A 24374-nucleotide genomic window follows, 5' to 3' on the forward strand; every position below is an offset into this window, starting at 1 on the left:
GTTTTGAACACCAGTGTTATACTCGTATACTTTCAAATAGTAATAGTAGTAGTAGTAGTAGTTGTTGTTACAGAAATTAACCAATACTTGTATTAGCTTTTTTATTTATTTATATATCTGTTTTATTTTATTTATTTATTTTTTACTTTTTAGTTTTATTTTTGAATTTTTATTTTAGTTTTGTATACTTTTAATTTTTATTTTTTTTTTTTAATTTTTATATTTTGATTTTCTTTACTTTTAATTTTAGTTTTTAAATTCTTATTTTAATTCTTTTATTTTTAATTTTAATTTTTGAAATTTTTAATTTAATTCTTTTATTTTTAATTTTAATTTTAATTTTTTTCATTTTTATTTTTTATTTTATTTTCGTTTTCGTTTTATTTATTTATTTTTTTTCTTTTTATATCATTCGTTATTCCAGTTTTATTTTATTTATTTCTTTTTACTTTTATTTTTTTTTATTTTTAATTTTTATTCTTATTTTTTTACTTTTAATTTTAATTTTTGAAATTTTTATTTTTAATTTTATTTTCTTTTTCGTTTTATTTATTTATTTTTTTTCTTTTTATATCATTCATTATTCCTATTTTATTTTATTTAATTCTTTTTACTTTTAATGTTTTATTTTTAAATTTTTCTGTTTATTTTTATTTTCGTTTTATTTATTTATTTTTTCTTTTTATATCATTCATTATTCTTATTTTATTTTATTTAATTCTTTTTACTTTTAATGTTTTATTTTTAAATTTTTCTGTTTATTTTTATTTTCGTTTTATTTATTTATTTTTTCTTTTTATATCATTATTCCTTTTTATTTTTATTTATTTCTTTTTATTTTAATTCTTTGTATTATTAATTTTAATTTCTTAAATTTTTCTTTTTCTTTTTATTTTTATTTTTATTTTCGTTTTCGTTTTATTTATTTATTTTTTCTTTTTATATCATTATTTTTCCTATCCATTACTCTTAGTTTGTATAGAAGAAAGTCCGTGCGAAAAGTAAAATAATGAGGGATGATAAAAATCAAAGAAGACACCCCTTATGATCACAAGGGAATATACTGTGTTGTGTGCAATATATTGCCTTATGTGTTAGTCTTTTTTTTTTTTTTTATTATTGATACAACCAAAAGCAAAAAAGAAAAAAGAAGAAACTAACTGTATCGTGATAACAGAAATTTTATTTTATTTTGTTTTGTTTGTTTATTTATTTATATGTTATTTTTTAATTTTTTTAATTGTGTTTCTCTTGTGTGTGTGTGTGTGTGCTATTTCTCTCTCCTTTTTTTTTCTTTCCTTCTGTTTTCATACATATATATATATATATATTTTTTTTCTTTTTTCTTTTACCACCCCTCTATAATCAAAATAACCCGACATAAACCACGAAGGATTTCCCACGTGACGTTGGATTATTATAATTATTATTATTTGACTCCTTACGGTAAACTTTCATTTTCTTTTTTCTTCTTCATTTTCTTCTTCTTCTTCTTCTTTTTCTTTTTTATTGTCCTCTTCGCGTTTATTTTTCTCAAGCATTTATCTTGTTTATCGTGGAAGATAGAAATTAAGTTGAAAAAAAAAAAAAAAGGGGGAATGCTTATTATTTTAATCAATGTATAACTTTGAAATGTTTTATTATTATTTAATTATTTTCATAACATTTTTGTCATATTAAATTAAACTTTAATTATTCTTTTCTTTTTTACTTCCTTTTTCTATTGGTCATGTTTCATTTATTTGTTTATGTTTTATTTTTTTAATTATTTTCTGTATATCTTTTTTATAAAATTAAATATCAATTCTTCTAATTTTCTATGTGTGTGTGTTTTTTTTTAAGTGTATTTTTCATTCATCATCATTCATTTATTTGTTTCTGTTTTTTAAAGATTATTTTCTGCATATTTTTTCTATAAAATTAAATATCAATCCCCCTTTAGTTTCCATGTATTTTTCTTCTTATTTTTTTTCATTCATCATTTTGTCATTTGTTTGTTTATGTTTTATTTTTTAAATTATTTTTTAAATTATTTTTAAAATTATTTTTTTCTATAAAATTAAATATCAATCCCCCTTATTTTCCATGTATTTTTCTTCTTCTTTTTTTTCATTCATCACTTTGTCATTTGTTTATTTATTTTTCTTTTAAATTATTTTCCGCATATCTTTTCTATAAAATTAAATATCAATTCTCCTAATTTTTTTTTTTTTTTTAAGTTTATTTTTCATTCGTCATTCTGTCATTTGTTTGTTTATGTTTTATTTTTTAAATTATTTTTTAAATTAATGTTTTCTATAAAATTAAATATCAATCCCTCCCTTATTTTCCATGTATTTTTCTTCTTTTTTTTATTCATCATTGTGTCATTTGTTTGTTTGTTTATTTTTTCTTTTTTTTTTTTTTAATTATTTCTTAAATTATTTTTTACATATTTTTTTCTATAAAATTAGATATCAATCCCCCTTATCTTCTCTACGTGTTTCTTTTTTCTTTCTCATCGTAAAACTCTGCATTCCTTTTTATCTTATTTTAACCAGTAATTCCGTGTCATAGATTCATTTTCCATTTATAAAATCTCGCAATACTTGAAATCTTTATAACCTACTCGTTTATTTATAATCCAACGTCTCGTTTGTTTTTTCAATCTACTTGAAAAAAATTTTCTTAATTCTTTCGTATAATTCGTTGGTTAATAAAAAAAAAAAATATTCAAAAAAAAAAACAAAACAAAACAAAACCTACTTGAGAATAAATTCAGTATCATTTAAACTAAAGATTAGCTTTTGCATTTATACAGTAATATACTATTTTTTTTCTTCTTCACATTTACAAACACAAACAATGAATTTTAAATAAATTTTAAATAAATTTTTAAATGAATAAAATTATTTGAAATTTACGAATAAAATTGATTAATAAAAAATCATTGAGAAAATCTTGTCATCTTTCAATCGTAAAATATTCAAACCGAAATACGACGTAACATTTTCGCAAGCTGTAAGCTATGAACATACACCTATATAAATATACACATATATGATGCATAGATGAACACATATATATATATATATATATACATAAATGATCAAAAATAGCTATTCCAGGTTGTTAGACAACTTCGTGGAACGTTTCGCAGCTGTGTGTCTTTTGACGATGGTAGTTAGCTTTGACGAGAACATGGTAATACATTTTTGCTGCATTGCTTGCAATGGTTTACATATTGTGTGAAATAAGGTAGAAGAGAGGAGAGAAAGTACAGTCAGGAAGACTTTCGAGTGGTGAAAAAACATGGCTACTTTACATAGAAAAGCTCATATGTTATATATAGTACATATACATATCTAAAAAAATGCATATATATATATATATATATATATATACTTTTGTAAGTTCTCATAAAACATGGAAAAATGTATACAGTAGTACACTTGAATATGTATCCACTGTACTTACACACATGCGTACACATGTATCCTTACACCTCTCAAGTGTATACTACATATATATGTATGCGTGTACGCATATACACGTGTGTATGTGAGTGTTGAGTGAAAAACCAGAGAGTACTACTTCTTTTCTTTTGTTTTTTTATATTTTTTCTTCTAATTTTTTTTTTCCACCCTTGTGAACGTACATCCCTCATCATGGTTTCAAGATAAAAGGTGTAATTTTTGTATGTGTGGAATTATAAAATTTATTTTCATACGTTTAACCTAGTTTTTTTTTTTTTTAGTTCATTCTTTTTTTTTTACTATATTTTATTATGTTATATTATTTTATTTTTTATTTTATTTTATTTATTATTTTATTATATTTTATTATATTATTATATAGTATTATATTTTGTCTAATATCTTATTTTATTCTATTAATATATTAATTTTATTTTTGGAATCATTTTATTTATTTATTTTTTATTTTATTTGAAGTCATTTTATTTATTACATTTTTATTTTATTTGGAATCATTTTATTGATTTATTTTTTAATTTTATTTAGAATCATTTTATTTAGAATCATTTTTATTTTATTTTATTAGACAATTTTTTTCGAATACACTTTTGTCAATTTTTAATAGAATAACATTAGAAATTTATAAATAATATTTGATCAGGGTCTGACAAGAGGATAGAAAAAAAGATCAACTTTTAACATTTATTGTACATTGCTAATCCAGTTTTGTGGATCTATGCATTTGAACACTTTGTTGTATGTATTCTATTATGTATATATACATACATAATATATATATATATATATATATATATATATATATATATATATATATATATGACTTGGTAAATGTTCTTACCCTTTCCAACACTTTACTTTACATAGTAGTACTCATTCTTACAATATACGTTTCAATTATGAATAAATATATTGGACAACAGGTTTATCATTAAACACACATATACACACACATACACACACATTTCTAATGCACATTTGTATCAAATCTTAACACATAATTAATTTTCATTACAATAATAAAAATTTCATTATTTTCTTAAATTATTTCTTATCATTTCACTCAAAACTTTTCTATTAATAATTCTTTCATAAATGTTAACACTGTTAATAAATTCTTTTTTTTATAATTTAATTTAACAAATTAAAAATAAGAGAAAGAACAAGAAAAATAGACAGTAAGAAAGATATTGTTTTATATTTTATTATATTTGAAATTTTATTTCAAAAAGTGACATAGAAATTTTATTAATAGATGTATGTGTTTGTATGTGTATGCATAAAGGTAGCAAAAGTCAAAGATAGAAAAGCAGAGATAGTTTTGAACTGTACTAGGTTAAATTAGTTTCTAGTATTTCACCAGAAACATTTTACTATCTCTTATCATTAGTGATATTGAATGAAGAAGAATTATAGAAGGTATGATGACTATTTGAGCAAATGTAATATTCCTAAAGTTGAATTTTCGACATGTGTACAAAACCAGACCACCCACCTACCCCCACATTACTGTTTGTCGACATTTAATCTTGTGTTTGTAATGAAATTAATTCATTTTATAACTGTTTGAAACTCCAGATATTCCTCTTAGGACTATTTAAAAAGCTAACGGAAGTTGGAACTTGAGAAAGAGTGGTTAGAATATTATATGTACTTGAAATAAAGTAACTAGGATTTAAAAATAAATCTTTTCAAGGATGTAAGAGATGTATGATCTGAACAGAATATGAGATTTAATTCATGTTTTTTTTTTTTTAATATTTAATTATCTCTTAATTTATTCTATCAAAATAATATAGTACAATTTATTGACTGTATTGTACAAATATTTTTCTTACATAATTCAATTTGTAATGTAAATTGTAAAATTATAATATATGCTAATAATATTCAAAGTATAGTGTATATTTTGATAATATTATTAAAAGATGAATCGATTTAAATTTAGTATAATATAATTGTAATTAATTTAGTAATATGTTATTAATTATATTTATTATTTATTTAAAGTAATATATTATAATTATATTTATTATTTATTTAGAGTAATATATTATAATTATAATATATTATTATACTCTAAATAAATTATAATTTTTATATATTACTCTAAATTAAATATAATTATAATTATAAATAATTTAGAGTATAATAATATATTATAATTATAATTATATTTAATTTAGAGTAATATATAAAAATTATAATTAGAGTATAATAATATATTATAATTAATTTAGAGTATAATAATATATTATAATTGTTATTATAATTACTGCCGTATTTCTTACTAGTATATGAAGTATAATTTTTTTTTTCACCCTCGGGATTTGAACTCGGGAACCTATGATTATTACTGGATGGAGATTACTGGATGGTGATTTGCCTCACTGAGCCATGCGAACTTCTTTATTATAATTACTGAAGAATAATATATTATAATTATATTTTTAATTAATTTAGAGTAATATATTATAATTATAATTATAATAAATTTGGAGTATAATAATATATTATAATTATAATTATAATAAATTTGGAGTATAATAATATATTATAATTATAATTATAATTACTGAAGAGTAATATATAAAAATTATAATTATAATTAATTTAGAGTAATATATTATAAATATAATTATAAATAATTTATTAATAATATCTTCAAATGAATTTTCTTAAATTAAAGATAAACACAACTCTTTGATCGTGTCATAATTTTTTTTGTAAAATTCAATAAATATGTTTACAATTAATCATTTTATTTAATACACCTTCTTTTTATTTTTATTTTTTATTTTTTTACATCATTTAATTTGTAACATTAAACTTTTGAATATTATGATCTATGTTAATTACAATGAATTACACACTGTATATTCTCTCAATTTTTCTGAAAAGATTCATTTATTAATTAAATACAAATTAATTTAAATTTATTAATACAATTAATAATAATAATAATAATTTATAAAAATTACTGACACCGTCGTTATTTTCAATTATGAATTTATTCTATGTAAATTGTTGTCTCTTTAAACAGAAAAAAATTTTATTTATTTACAGGATAAATAATGATATAAAAGTTTTAAAAAATAAAAGCAAAGGATACATATATATGTGTATATGTATATTTATAAAGTATTAGGTGAAAAGGAAGCATCAATTTGCAAATACCAAGTTGACTTTTAGCCATTGGACGATGATCGGCTTCGTGAAATGCATAATCCGCTTTGAACTTACTGCCACGTGTAAGCTCTTATCTTTTTCTCTCTCTTTCTCTCTTTCTCTCGTTCTCTTTTTATTTTTCTCTTTATATTTAACTTTAAACAACATTAAATCCATTTATTTTCTTAATTAAATTAATTAATGATATAATATTTCAAATTAAATTAATAATTTGTTGTATTCATTGACATTTGATTTTTCTTTTTTTTTTTGGTATTTAAAAAATGGTCAGAAATTTTATATAATGAAAAAATTATGAAGAAAAAAAAATCACACACACACAACACATACGTAAGCAAGTGATATGCAATATGCATACTACATAAGTTGGTACACACATATATGTATGAATACATACAGAGAAGTATGAATACATACAGAGAAGTATGAAACACACATAGAAGTATGAATACATACAGAGAAGTATGAAACACACATAGAAGTATGAATACATACATAGAAGTATGAATACATACATAGAAGTATGAAACACACATAGAAGTATGAATACATACATAGAAGTATGAATGCATACATAGAAGTATGAATACATACATAGAAGTATGAATACACACATAGAAGACACTGGTAAACCTTGAAAAAGTAACTTCGATGTTACAGACTCGTTCACAACTCATTAGTCGATCGTTCGAAATACTTTATTTATAGACCATGATGCATTTTCATTATTTCATTGGAAGATCTTTTTATTCTTCTTAAACTTTGATATTGCCAGAATGACGTCATACGAGGAAAACAATTTTTATTTGATTTTTCTATTTTATTTGATTTTTGATTTTTATTTTTGTTTATCAAATGATTGAGATAAATATATGAGCCGTTCAGTGCACACACATCGATTAACTCCATAAAACAAAAAGTTGACAAATGCGATGAAATAATGTATATTGTTTTTTAAATTCCTTTAATTTTTTTTTTGTAATGGTGTGTTAATCTTTATTATTCAAGAAAGTTATTATAAATATAAAAAGTTATGGACTATACTCGAAGTGTTTTGACACTTAAGTTTAAGATTTTTCAAAAAGTGGAGTTAATCGACGTGTGCTGCACTGAACGGCTCATATGTATATTTTTTTAATTTTTATTTATTAGATTAAAACATTGTAATAATAATTAATATCGTTAGAATTTGTCTTTTGATAAGTTTTAAATCGACTTGTAAAAAATGTTTCACGTTATTCCGATAATGTCTATGTTAATAATACTCGGTATATTATTATGAGTTTCGATTATCGTTAAGCAACGTTTTAATGTTGCCTGAAGCAATGCATATCAAAGCATAATATCATTTTCATTTATTAATATAATTTATATTTTATATTATATATTAAAATACAAAATTAATATTGTGATATTACAAATTGATATATTTTATGTATATATAATCTGGTTTGAATTTTAAAAATAATTACTCTGGTGGATTAAACGAAAATCGAATCTTCGTAAAATCCTTCTCACGATTAATCATTTATTTCAATTATTTCAATAATGACAAATTATTTTGCGTAATAAGAAAGAAAGGGAAACAAAATATGATATCTAAAAAAAAAAAAAAAAATTGTACGATTATTTTCCAAATTAATAATAATATTTAATTGTTGCTTAACTTTGTATTAATTTTAATACAAATTTTATTTTACATTTTGTATTCAATTATTCTATTATTAGTGTGGTATTATATATATTATATATATATATATATATATATATATATATATATATATATATATATATATAATATTATTATATTATTTTATTTTAAATATTTATTCTAAATTATTATATTATTAGTATAGTATTATATATAGTATTATATTATCTTATTTTAATTTTGTATTAAATTATTATTAAATTAATACAAAATTATATATATTATATTATATTATATTATATTATATTATATTATATTATATTATATTATATTATATTATATTATATTATATTATATTATATTATATTATATTATATTATATTATTAGTATAGTATTATATATATAGTATTATATTATATAATATTATTATATTAAATTAATACAAAATTATATATATATTATATTATATTAATAATATAGTATTATATATAGTATTATATTATTTTATTTTAAATTTGTATTAAATTATTATATTATTAGTATAGTATTATATATATATATATTATATTATTTTACTTTAATTATTTATTAAATTATTATTGAATTTATACAATATTATATATATATATATATATATATATATATATATATATATATATATATATATATATATATATATTTGTTTGATATATTAAAATGAATTACAAATAAATTTTAAATAATTACGCTTTTTCGTTAATATTATCGAACATAGTAAAATAGATTGATTTTTGGGGATGAAGAAGGGGAGAGAAGGAAGATAGAGTTAATCGGTTAAAGTTATCAGAGAATTTCATCCTCTTTTCTCAACTCTGTTTTCATCTTCCAACTCTCTCTCTCTCTCTCTCTCTCTTTCTCTCTCTTTCTCTCTCTTGCTTTCTCTTGCTTTCTCTTGCTCTCTCTTTCTCTCTCTCTCTCTCTTGTGTGTATGTATTCCCTTATCTTCTTCATTACTTCCGCCATCATCACTTTCCTCTTTCACGATAAAGTGAAATGTTATATTACTGTGTGGCCTTGCAAAGTCATTCTAAAGTCAAAAGGGGTTGCAAAGGTGTGCCATTGTTGATAATAGTGGTAGTGATTGTGTAGTTATCCTTGTGAAAAGATGGGAGGATGGGTTGAGGATAGTTAGTTGTTGGGATAGTGATTGGGGTGAGAAAGGGGTTGCCCTCGTGAGCTTTGCCCAAGGTTTAAAAGGACGTTAAATACTTGCTTCAATCGAACGATCAATGTAAAATCCTTTCACCCCCTTTTCCCCTCTTCCTCCTCTCCTCCTCTCCTCCTTTCCTCCCTCAACTTGTTTTCTGTTTTACACAAATTCTCTCGGTGAATTTGTTCGATTTACAGGTATCTTCATTGTTGTCATAGTTTCACTGTATTTTCGTGGTTTTCAATACTGTTCCTTTATTGGACATTGTGTATTAACAAGTTAACTGTACATTGACGAGTATACACGTCATTGAGAAATGGTACGATTTTGTCTATTGAAGAGAATACTAGGCATCAACGTTAAGCCACGTCATAGTATTATTTTGCATTAATATTAACAAACACATGAGACATATATATGTGTCGATAGACAACTCTGGTAATTTTTATCAAACGCATATATGCGTCCATATAGCACTTTAAATATTTAAATAAATAATTCATTTTTGTTATCATAATACTAAAAGAAAATGGTGTCCACGTGTAGATAAAGTGATGGGTAATAATAGTCGTGATAATATCAGTAATCAATATAATAATAGTAAAGTAAAGTAAAGTAAAAGGATGATTCGTCAAAATTGGAATCTTTGTTCGAATAAAGTCAATCATTATCATTAGTAGAACTAAAAAAGAAAAAAAGCTGAATAAGAAGGAAGGAAAGATAGAAAAGAAGGGATAAAATGAAAGAAGATAGATAGATGGATAGAGAACTCTAGGAGGACAGAGTTCGCATGCTTAACACGCGTGTCAAGTGCTACTAGGGGTGAAAACTTGGAAACTAGAGCACGAAGAAGAAAGACGTTAGTTAGAAAAGAATAGCAAATCTCGTTGAGTTATTTCTCTCTCTCTCTCTCTCTCTGTCTCTCTGTCTCTCTGTCTTTTTCTTTTTTTTCTCTCTCTTTCAGACACACACACACACATATACATACATAGATATATTCTCTTTCCATCTTCCATCACTATCCAACTTTTCTATTTTTTTTTCCTTCTTCATCCGGGACATACTACTACTTCCTTCTCTTTTCATTTAACTCAACTATCTTTCTTTCTTTCTTTCTCTCTTGTTCTTTTTCTTTTTCTCTTATACACACCCGGAAGAATAGAAGAAGTGAAGTACGGGTCAACCTCTGTACCAACCCTTTTTGTCTTCGACTACGAAAAGCACTCGGCTGAAGAAGTTTCCCTTGATGCAAGATAGAGAGAGATGGTGATATTGGAAATCTCAATAGCTTAGAAAATAAAAGGAGAAAGAAAGAAAGAGATAGGGATAGAGAGGGATAGGAAAAAGGGATTTATCAGAAAATAGAATGAAATAATTTGTAAATCCTATTACTTAGGATTTATTTAGTATACTTTTGAAGTGAAAACTTCTTTAAAATAGGGAGTGATTTGAAAAGAAATGAAACGCGGCGGCGAGGTAACGAAGCGGCAGGCGGCGATGTAACGGCAACGATATTTAGTAAGAAGAGTAAATGAGACAAATATATAGGATTGAGCCTGCGAAAGAACGAGACCGAATATAGCTATACAGTTTTTCCTATTCTCCATTTCCTCTTTATGCTCTGCTTCGTAGTTCGTTGCCAGATGATTTTTGAATGTGGTAACAATATTATAATAATAATATTATAATAAATAAACCCTGCAATTATCTTACTCTTGAAACTGTACATTTTCGTCTCATTCTCTCGAAACTTTGTATTTTGAAGGTTTCACTTCTAACACGTGTGATCTGCACATATGTTGTTTATTTATTTATTATTATTCATTTTATTTAACAAGTTAACTGTGACGTTTTCAAAGTTTGCACCATTGTGTGTCGTGAAAATCGACCAATGACAAGTCGTGGCTAAAATTGCTCATTTTCAGAATAAAATTAACTAAAAATACTAAAAAATATTGTAATTAAAAAAATATTGAATATTTTCTTACTCATCTTGAAATTTGAAAATATGTTTGGTTTTTCAAAAACAAAGTTACTATTTAAATAGCAAATAATTATTACTTTTAAGTTAAAAGGGTATTTACGTATTAACGCCACCGCAGCAAAATTTCACTAATGCGCCAATCTACACCTTAAATTGTTGCGACAAATCATAGAATAAAAAACTTTATTTGGATTCGAAACACTTTCAAAATTCAAAACATTTTATTTATAAAAAGTAGTCAATCGGATTTCGGTGGAAAATGGGCCGATGTAGAATTTAACATAGATTCCAAACAATCTCTATTTTCTTTCACCTGATGCTGTCGCCATAACCCTGACGAAACCCTGACGCAACCCTGACGGTTGCTGTGTGCAAACAACAAGGTTGTTGTCTGCGAACAACAAGATTGCCCTTTATTGGCGCATTAGTAGAATTTTTGATGCGGTGGCGTTAATACGTAAGTACCGTAAAAAGATATAATAATTAATTATTTTTTTTATAATAATTAATATTTAATTTTTATTTAATATTTAATAATATTAATATAATAATAATAATATTAATGATATCTAATATATTGGGTTGTCTAAAAAGTTCGTGCCGATTTTCGATAAATGGCATTACAGTTCTTTAGCTAAAAAACCTGAAAAGTTGTGGAAGCACGAAATTTTAAAATTTATTATATTATTACATTTATTATTATATTTATTATTATATTTATTAATGTATATAGTTATATTTATTATGTACTAAATATATAACAAACAAACAAACTGAAATGGGTTGCATCTTCCATCTTCCAATTTCGTCAAAATTCGGGCACGAACTTTTCAGGACAACCCAATAATTAAAATAAAATATCACATTGATACAATGTGACGGATATAATCGTCATGACACAAAATTCTGCTAAATCTCAATGACGGATATAATCGTCAAACACACTTAACTGGTTAAATCCTATCGATACATATTATTATCTGGTATAATAATTTCTTTCAATCTTTCCCATAAAAACTTGTCTCCCTTATCATATTTCAACATTGTCATTTAAGTCTCGTCTTACTATCGTTACAGTTAAAACAAACTTTGATAAGACGAAGAAGAAGAAGAAGAAGAAGAAGAAGAGATTTTTGATCATAAATTTCATCTAGAGTTTTTAATTATTATGATCACGTAATCGATATGACCGTGTCTGAAAACGTGTATCAATATGATATCTTGTTTTAATTATCTTAGATAACTTTAATATATTATTATTATTATTATTATTATTATTATTATATTAATATTATTAAATAGGAAATAAAAACTAATTATTTATTAAGTAAATATTAATTATTATAATTAATAAATTTTGTTAGCATATATTACAATTTTATTTAAAATACAAAATAAATTTAACTAAAATAAAATATAAAATAATTTAATATAAAATAAAATAAAGTAAAATAAAATAAAATTAAATTAAATAAAACAAAATTAAATTAAATAAAATTAAATAAAACAAAATTAAATAATACAAAATAAAATAAAATAAAATTAAATAAAATTAAATTAAATAAAAAAATATTAATTAATTAAATATTAATTAATATAATAATAAAATATTATTATATTAATATTATTAAATATCAAATATTTCCTATATATATATATATATATATATATACATATATATAATAATTCCATTTACTATAATAATTATATATAATTTTATTATTATATATGTAATTTGTGTATATATTTTATTATATTAATTAATAAAATTAATTTAATAAGTATATAATAAAATATTATTCTCTATTAATATTATTAAATATCAAATATTTCCTATATATATATATGTATGTATATATATTAATTCCTTTTAAATTAATGAAATGAAACACCTTTGACATGGAATATAAATGAACTTTGATGACAATCATATTAAACATAATAATTTCCTTTAATTAAATCATTCTCATTGATCTTTTATCATTTTATTTAATTTTAATTTATTCGATTTGATTTTTTTGTTTCATATTAAAAAAAAAAAATGTTTAATCAAAGTTTATGCTTCGTTTCTTATCGATCAGGAATATATTAAAGGATATGTATGCATAGAGAAAGGGCTTGTCATTTGTCGTATTTTTTTTCAAATCCTTTGTTCTCACGCCTAAAGGTACTTTTACTACTACTACTACTACTACTACTACTACTACTACTACTAACTCTCTTCATGTCAAAGCATACGCGATCAAGGAAGATGAGAAAACGTTAAAAAGCCAACGAGAAGAGAAAGAAAAAGAAAAAAAAAGTTGATTTTTTTTTCTTTTTTTTTTTTTTTAGGCTCCTAACATCACAAAACCCTTCCTCATTGACTAACTCACAGTGTGTGTTTTCGTATTCGTCCAGTTTCATATTTCATGGCTTGGCTTGGCTTGGCTTGTCTCGTTTACTCTGCCCTTACAGCTTTTCCACAGACGAGTTCCATTTCTCCTTCACAACCCTTTTCACCGCCCTTCCTTCTCTCCCCTCCTCTTTCTCTTTCTCTTTAAACTCCTTGAATTTTATCCACCTTTTTTTTTCTATTTCTTTTTCCTTATTCTCATTTTGGTTTTTGGATTTTATTCCTTTGCACAAAATTTTGTTCATTACGATATTAAAATGAATGAAATGATACTTGATGAATGAAATGTTAATGATGATCAAACAAATGTCATGAAAATAATAAAAACAAAAAAAAAACAGAAAGGTCGTGATCTAATTTTTTTTTATTTTTTTTTGTGAACATTTTTATCCATCAAATTTCATTGATTCATTCAATATTCCCTTTCTACGTCATCCTATCTATCCTCTCATTCTCTCTCTCTCTCTCTCTCTCTCTCTCTCACTTTTTTTTCCACCCTTTATTTCCTTCTACTTCTTTCGATCAAATTTGAAATCAAACTTTTATTCTCATGGGATTATATTATCGATCATACCTTTTTTTAAAATAAGGTTGGGAATATTATTTTTACATAGAAAGTTGTGTGGGCGACGATGTGTAAATATCTGAAAGAAAGTTTGTTGAAACGAATTATTATTATTATTATTATTATTATTATTATTATTATTATTATTATTATTTTTTATTTTTTTTTTTTTTTTTTTAATCAATGAAAGAAGAGAGAGATGAACTAGATATATTATACATTATAATATAAATATAATATAATATAAATAAATAATATAAATTATATATATAATATAAATAATAATATAAATTATATGTATTAGTTTAGTAATATACAATATTAATAATAGTATTAATATATAATAAGTATAATAATAATATATAGTAAATATAGTATTAATTATATATATTATATTTTTATAGAATTTATTTACGAGTAATATATAAGTAATAAAATTAATAATAATAATAATAATTTTATTTATATATTACTCATAAATAATATACAGATTGTCTCTTTAAATTATTTTATTTAAAATTATTTAATCATTTTTTGCTCTGTTTTCTAAATCATCAAAATGTTTTCTCTCTTTTTTTATTTATTTATTTATTTATTTTTTTTGTAAAAGTGGGACACTGGTGGTAAGATATTTATGATTGTTTGTTGGTAGTTTTCTAATAATGCTAGATCGTTAACGAATGTTGTCCACGATAATATTTCACACTTTCGTCCCACGTGTTTTACTTTGTCAGTACTTTAATTTAACCAAACAACAACCATGACTCGAATTTAACTTCCTTCCTTTACAAAAGTTTGAAATTTTTCTCATATACAAAAATGATGAAACGTGTTGTTATATATTTATGTGGGTGTATATGTGTATAGGTATATTTGTACTCTATACATATGTATATATATATATATTATATATTGACTATAGTGTGTCAAAAGTATTCAATTAATTATTATTAAAGTAAAAAGTTGAAAATGAGTAGGACGTTTTAAAGGAAAACTCTTGCAACAAACGAAGAATACTTTTCTTCTTTACCTTTCTCTCTCTCGCTCTCTCTCTCTCGCTCACTCTCGTAAATTCGCAATTCGAAATTTTAATTAAATTCTTACCTTAGTATGACTTTATTTTTCTTTTGTGTGTGTCTGTATGTGAGCTTGTGTGTTTTCCTACTACTCGTTTAAAATGAAAATGTCAAATTATTATAATGATTGTTTCGTTGTATTACGTTCGTAGACTTTTACATCGTTATTATTATTATTAAATTGTTTTAAAAAAATAAATAACTTGTTTAATCGAAAAAAAGAACAATATAATAATAGTAATAATATATACTTGAATTTTTTAATTATTGAAAAATTTCAAATGTTCACAATTTTAATAATTTATTTTTTATTGTTAGTGTTGCGAAATGTCTAATAATCCGTGAATAAAATTATTCTCATTACTTTCTGATTTATTTCTTTTTTTTTTTTATGCTTGATAGATTCTTTTTGTATTCGTGTTGTTTATTTTTTCTTGCCTTACATAAACATAATTATGCTAAGTCATGTTTAAAGGTAGTTTGCAGCAAAGTTTTCTCCTTATTTTCCATAAATTACCAGCACCTTTATACTCATCTTTTCTTAAGTTAAACGATTTTCATAACATAATATCTTGATATATTTATTTATACTTTATATTTATTTAATTTATATACATATATAATATAATATATTATTATTTTTTTATTATTAAAAATTTATATAACTTATATATAATGTAATATTATTTTTTTTATATATATATAATACTGTATTATTATTTTTTAGTTATTATTTAATTTATATATAATATAATTTTATTTTTTTTTTAATTAAATTTATATAATTTATATATAATATAAATATTATATTTTTCTATATATATTTATATAATTTATATATAATACTATTTTTAATATTTCTTAGTTATTATTAAATTTATATATTTATATATACCAGTTGTTGCCGAATTTCTTACTAGTATATAACGTATAAATTTTTTTTCCCCCCGGGATTTGAACTTGGGAATATACGATTAACTACTGGATGGACATTACTACTGGATAGTGATTTGCCTCACTGAGCCATGCGAACTTATATTTATATTTATATATAATATAATATATATATTTTTTTATATATATAATATTTATATAATTTTATTATTTTTTTATTATTGAATTTATATAACTTATATATAGTATAATAATATATATATATATACATATATTTAAACAATTTATATGAAATATATAAATCATAAGATCGAATACCATACGATTAGTATTCCCTTCAGACGTGAGATGAGTGGGAGTTGGGTGGGGGGTGGGGATGAGGAATACTTCCAAGATTTGATACTGGATTAATCTTAGAACAAAGACTATGAATAAGCTACCGTATCAGCTACCGTCTTGTTTATCCAAGCTTGAAAATGCACCAACACCACCACCACCATTACCACCCCCACCACCACTACCAGTACCAGAACCAGAGAACCATCACCAACATCAGCATCAGCATCAGTGTAGTAGGAGTAGGAACCCAGTAACCCAGGATATACTGGGCTGAACATATTGAAACGCCCACCAACCACCACCTGCAAACTGTGCGCCCGCGTGCTGCTAAATTAACGTCAAGCCATGCTGGTATTTAGGCCAACTGTGCTGCTTCAACCCCCTCCCCTTTCAACTTCATAGCATCCTCCTCCTCCTCCCCCTTCTCAACCCAACACCCTCCTTTTCCCCGTTCTCAACCCAACACTCTCCTCCTCCTTCCCGTTCTCAACCCAACACTCTCCTCCTCCTTCCCGTTCTCAACCCAACACTCTCCTCCTCCTTCCCGTTCTCAACCCAACACCCTCTCCCTCCTCCCCGTTCTTAACCCAACACTCTCCTCCTCTTCTCCGTTCTCAACCCAACACTCTCCTCCTCTTCTCCGTTCTCAACCCAACACCCTCCTCCACCTGCCCACCCTCCTCTTTTTGCTTCTCTTTCTGTTCCCCTTGTCCCCCTTTACCCCTGTTCCCTCCCCCTATTCAACCTCCTACCCATCCTTTTCAATTCGTATTTTCACCCTCGAGCCATTCGTTATCAATCCCTGCTGTTGCTGTCTTCTTCCTTCTTCTCTTTTTCGATCATCTGGTGAAAAGGAAACTCATATTTACCTACCCCTTCCTAAAACACCACTCACTGGTTTTCATTAAAACATTAAAGAAAAAAAAAAAAAAAATAAAGGATGTAGAAATATTTTTTGATAGGTTGGATGGATATTCAATTGGTTTGAAAAACATATGAGGGGTTGTCTTGTATTTTGATGTTTGGGTTGTATTGTTTTTTAATTATTATTTTTCTCTATTGTTACTTAAAAAAAAGTTATTAACCGTCCCCGTTACAAAAGTCATCCTGTATACTTAAATAATATTTTTATATATTTATTATATATTTATATATTTTTATTTTTATATATATGTACAAAAAAGTTTTAATACATATAATATGTGTATATAGTCTGAAGTATATATTTGTAATATATATATATATATATATATATATATATACAATATACTCACAATCAGTCCGATACACACATCTTTAAGTCAGTGAATTACCTTATACCACCATCTGTTAGAATCTTATCGAACTAACAGATATAATCATGACTCTTTGTTAATAAACAAATAATATTGCGATTATAAATTGAGATATAAACTATCTTATCTTTTAAGTTGGATGAAACTGCACACAGTGTGCAAAATCTTATTAAAATCGGTTCAGTAGTTTACGAGTCCATTGCGGACAAACAACGTGACACGTAATTTATATATATTAAGATATATATATATATATATATATATATATATATATATATATATGTACATATGTTATGTGAGGAATAATATAACAGGGAACCACAGACACGTGTTACAGGTTTCCTTTAAAGCAAAAACCGTTTAGGTTGATGTTAATTAACTACTACTGCAATCGTATGCCCCGTTAGAGATGACACACACTAATACGATTCCACATGGTTAACGTTCTAATCGCCTTCACTAACTTACATACACGTTTTCCATTTCTCTCTCTTTCTCTCTCTCTCTCTTTCTCTTTCTATCTTTTTGTGTTTGCAATGTGTGAAATTTAACGAGTGAGAATATACTATAACTCGTTTTAATACTAACAGAAATTTCAAGTCCAATATTCACGGTCGAATGATGATCGTTATGATGATGATGATTCTTAGGAAATCGATATCAATCTTAAAACACAAACTTTCTCGTTCATTCGTTCGTTCATTTGTTCATTCATGCTTGAGATTTCAATTGAATCAGAAAAAAATAACAAATTAGAACTAACTATGTATATATATATATATATAACTACTGACCAATTGCTTGACCATTTTCTGTATCGATTTCAATGCAAACATGTTTTGTATAACTTCATAATAAAATTGTCATACTATATTTTATTCTAACACATTTTAATATTTAAAAATAAATAAATAAATAAATAAAAATATCATTCATTTGATAGAAATTAAAGATCAAAGAAATTATCTATTTTATTTACTGTGATTAAACCCATTAGCTACCACGATCCCCATTTGGGGATTTTGGAATTTTACGTACACCAATCGGTTTTATGTGGACTTTATGGAAAAATGGCATAATAATAGCTATTTCGTATGTATCGGATAATAATAAAAGAAATAAGTAATAGTTTCTTATTAGTTTTTTTTTTTCGTGCAACCAGCCATGGAACAATGCCCATTTAAGATTTTTTAAAAAAATATAAATATTTTTGAAAGAAAAAAATAATTTATGGCAGTTCATAAGTTAATGACATTCTAATGAGATAAAAGATAATTGTTAAGAATGAGATAATAATGTATATAATAACTTCATATTATTATAAATATATTTAATTATGAGAATGATGATGACTTGCTTGAGAAACAGTTTGAAATAAGGAAGAACGGGATTATGTTCAAAGAATAGTCATTTTGAATTAGAGACACAAAACGGTGAATGATAACAGTGATAAAATACTTAACAGAACATAATAATAAATTATATAATAATAATTATTATTATGAAGAATAAGTGTGTGATTCGCGTTAATGTGAGGTAAATGTGCAACGATGACCTGATTTTATTTCGACGTATTCCTAGATCGAATCCCATTCGTTTGTAATGGATCACAGTTGGATTGAGTACGATCTGACGCGGCCTCTTGTGAAACCATAGGAATAGTTTCGATGTTGTCATGGTAATATGCCAACGACAACGACAAACTCTTTTACATTTGATTGAATAAATCATACGATTGTACAAAAAATAAAAAAAAAAATAAAAAATAAAAAAATAAATAAAAATGATTCATTCAAATTATTACTAAAATTGTGAAAATGAATAAATATGAAAAACACGTATTTTGGTTTGTATAAAGTAACGATTAATAAAAATAGAGATTTATATATATATTCCCCATAAATATGAAATGATTTATAATAATGTTATAGAGAAAAATATTTGATTGATTATTTGACATATAAATATATGAAATGATTCATAATAATGTTATAGAGAAATATATATATATAATTACTTTATATATAAAAATAAAATATATGAAAAAAATTGGTCTTTAATATTTTTTGCTTACACTTTAAAAAAAAAAAAAAAAAATAGGATAAAATGAATAAATTATGATATTAATATAATAAATAAATAATTGTTTATATTAAATGAAATAAAAATAAAAATACAAATAAATAAATTATTATTTATATTAAATGAAATAAAAATAAACATAAAAATAAATAAATTATTATGTATATTAAATGAAATAAAAATAAATAAATAAATAAATGATTGGATTATATTAAAGGTATGAAAGTTATTTTCTTTAATTAAGGATTATATTATTTAATATCATTTTTACCATAGGTTGATATATTCTCGAAAATTTTCTGGTTAATATGGATCCTTTGATTAAGTTTCTTAATTAAGCTTTTGCTTTGCCATCCACCCTGACCACGTTCCATTCATTATCCTACTTTCTCTCTCATTCTCTCCCTTTCTTTTTATCTCATTCTTTCTTTTATGTAATTTAAAATTAAAATCTACCGACGATATAAGACGAAACATGAACGACGAACGAACGTACGAACTATATCGTTAACAATTTATTATAAATTGCAAATATTCTTTCTACTCATTTTATTTATTTTTATTTGTATTTTTTAAATTACATTCTTTCCAACACTTGTCTGAGATCCACAAGTGGTTTATTTAGTTGTTGTTATTTTCTTTTTCTTTTTTAAAGAATATTTGAAGTATTATCCATTGTTTTTTACGTATTAACGTTCTTATTTTATCTTAAAAGTCCCATTGATCATTGTTTGTTTGTGTGATTATTGTTCTGTACGATGAAAGTAAATGTCATTAGGATTGAAATTAACGAGTGCTGATTAATTGAACTTCAATGACTACTTGGTTGGTGGTTCGTATGGTTGAACGAGTTAATTTGCATTCTTCTTTGGCGAACTGCCATTTGTCACAAACTGTCTTTCCTTTTATATCATTACGTGGTTTTTTCTTTCTTTTTTTTTTTACAAGGTCGAGTCCTTTTTTGTTTCCAATCAATCGTATAAAATATTAGAATAATTTGTTTTTTTTATTATTTCAATATTATATTTCAATTGTGTATATTCTATCAAACGAATAGTATTTTTCGATTGGTCTACGAAGGACATCACAAGAATTTTTCATTGATTATTTGAAAAATACCAGGAACGTTTGTTTGATAAAAAGGTTTTAGAATTTGCCATCTGGAAATACCATTCGAATAATTTCATACGATTAAAATTTTTTTCTATACACCTATCTGCAGATACACATTTTTTTTATATATAATAAAAATATATATATATATAAAATAAATTGAGAGCTATATATGAAAAATAAATTGAGTATTATTTAAATAATTATTAATATTCGATATCGTTATAACAATATTGTCAACAACTAATGACTAACAACAATAGATTGACAACAATCTAACAAATAATTGTTAGACAATATTGAATATTGTTAGAATATTTAAATAAACAGAAAATTCATTATACTTGAAAATGGTGTTGGTTTCAAGTTTCTACGACCTTCCGTTCTGAAGATATCATTTTTATAAGATTGAAATATTAATAACAAATCAAATTTATAATAACAATATTATTTAAATGTTTTAAACGAGTGAAGAATAAATTATGTTGGAAAACAACGTTGATTACAAGTCAGTACGATTTTTCGTTCCTGAGATATTAGTTTTGAAAGATTTAAAAATTATAAACAAATTCGAATTTGTTATAATAATATTTTAACAATACTTTGATCTGTAAAGCATTGATTAGGTTTGAAAACAACGTTGATTACAAGTCCGTACGATTTTTCGTTCCTGAGATATTAGTTTTGAAAGATTGAAAAATTATAAACAAATTCGAATTTGTTATAAAAATATGTGTTAAATATTTAAATAAATTATGTATTAATTATGCTTGAAAATGGTGGTTGTTTCAAGTCTGTACGATTTTCCGTTTGGAGGATATCAATTTTGAAAGTTCATAAAAATTATTAACAAATTCGAATTTGTTATAACAATATCTGTTAAATATTTAAATAAATTATGTATTAATTATGCTTGAAAATAGTGGTTGTTTCAAGTCTGTACGATTTTCCGTTTGGAGGATATCAATTTTGAAAGTTTATAAAAATTATTAACAAATTCGAATTTGTTATAACAATATCTGTTAAATATTTAAATAAATTATGTATTAATTATGCTTGAAAATGGTGGTTGTTTCAAGTCTGTACGATTTTCCGTTTGGAGGATATCAATTTTGAAAGTTTATAAAAATTATTAACAAATTCGAATTTGTTATAACAATATGTGTTAAATATTTAAATAAATTATGTATTAATTATGCTTGAAAATGGTGGTTGTTTCAAGTCTGTACGATTCTCCGTTTGGAAGATATTGTCATTTAAAAAAAAGTTCATTCATAATTTGTATAATATAGTAATACATTATAGTATAGTAATATTAGAGTAGTAGTAGTAGTAGTAGTAGTAGTAATAAAGATGCGTAAATACTAGGAATTTATGTAGGTCAATGGGTTACTGGGTCAATGAATGAAATTATATAGGTTAGTAGGTCAAAGTAAACATTGGAATATTTCGGAAACTATAAGTCCGAGAAATTTCAAACAAATATCATTTGAAAGCTCTAAATTTTCTCTATTTTTTAAACGTATTTTCAATTATTTATAAACAATTATAAACAATGTTTATAAACAAATTCTTAGAAATGAATTATATCACATTCTTATGGAATTGGAATTGGAAATTGAAATTTTTATTGAATATATTAAATAACATTAAAATTAATATAATAATAATAAACAATTTGTATTTGTTTATTGCAAAATAAGTTAAAAATATTAATAAATATATTTAACATTCAAATGGAAATATCTCAGGAACTAAAAGTCGTAGAAACTTCAAACAAACATCGTTTTAATGTTTATAATTGTCATTATTGTTTAGTATATTGTTAATAATTAATTAATTTGTTATAAACAATTTTTATAAAAAGCTTAATACGAATTAATTTATCGTATTTTTTTCAGTAATTAAAATAGTATTATTACTATTTATATTAAAAAACATTAAAATAAACAATTTATTATTAAACAAATGATATTTTTAATATTATTAAAATTAATAACATTTTTTATTCGCATTCGAATATCTCAGGAACTAAAAGTCGTAGAAACTTCAAACAAGCTTCGTTTTAAAGGGCACAATATTTTTTTATTTTTATATAATATTATTAAAATAAATAACACATTGTTGTATAAATATTAATTTATTCATGGTAGGTAAAAGATATTCCCATGAAATTGCGTTTTCTTGTATATTACTTTATACACATTTTCCTTGTGAAATAGCGGGGGTGGAAAAATCAAATAGAAAGAAATGTTTTACATCATACTACTATATATATATTTACTTATATACATGCTTACATATATGTATAAATATATAAGTGTATATACGTAACATGTAAATCTATTTTTAGATACGACACGTTATTATATTGGATTGGGGAAAAAGTTTTATCGTATTTTTTATCCCACTGTAAAAAATCATTTTCAAACTCTTCGTACACTGATGTTGAATACACAAATCGTATCCAATGATATTTGAGATCATTTCGTAACTGACCTATCACAGATTAATAAAAACAAAAATATAAAAACAATAGAAATTTATTTACATTCGTTTAATTCGCTCAAAAGTTAGTTTTTTCTTATCTCTCTGAAAAATACTAAAAAAAAAAAAAAAAAAAAAAACCTTGTTCTAAGAGCAAATAGATTTTTCCAAGTGCAATGAAAATAACACACGGTGGTGGTTGGTAGATTCTTCTGGGATTATAACGAACTGCGCAGAATCAAGTTTCTTCGAGCGTTCATGGTAAAAACCTTGAGACTACTTATTCTCTTCTGTAGGTCGTAGGAAAGCTGGGGGATGCTTTTCAGGAAATGAAAGGAAGACCTCGGTAAGGAACAACCTACTACTACTACTACCGTTGGTTGGGTGGGAGTGGGATGGGTTACTGTCATCATAATCATTTGCCATTGCGCTAGTAAGAACCTGGTGCTAACATCGACAGTCATTGTCGTTGGTAATTTCCTTAGCCAGATGTTAAAAGACATAAACGAAGCTCGTTATTATACGAGAATAGAAATTGAGAAAGAAAGAGGGAGTAGAAGAGAGAGAGAGAGAGAGAGAGAAATAGTAACTAACTGTTGTTAGATTTTAAGGCAATGAAGTATAAGTTCGAGTTGATTTTT

General features: G+C 23.9%; 1 protein-coding gene across 8 annotated transcripts in view; it reads left to right on the forward strand.

The window, feature by feature from the left end:
* Positions 1-24374, forward strand: part of LOC107065834 (Kinesin heavy chain 73) — a 136767-nt gene that overhangs the window by 28115 nt on the left and 84278 nt on the right. The window lies entirely within an intron of this gene.

The sequence above is a fragment of the Polistes dominula genome, unplaced genomic scaffold, assembly GCF_049000335.1.
Source record: "Polistes dominula isolate Pdom_NZ unplaced genomic scaffold, Pdom_raw_medaka contig_19, whole genome shotgun sequence".
NCBI lineage: Eukaryota > Metazoa > Arthropoda > Insecta > Hymenoptera > Vespidae > Polistes > Polistes dominula.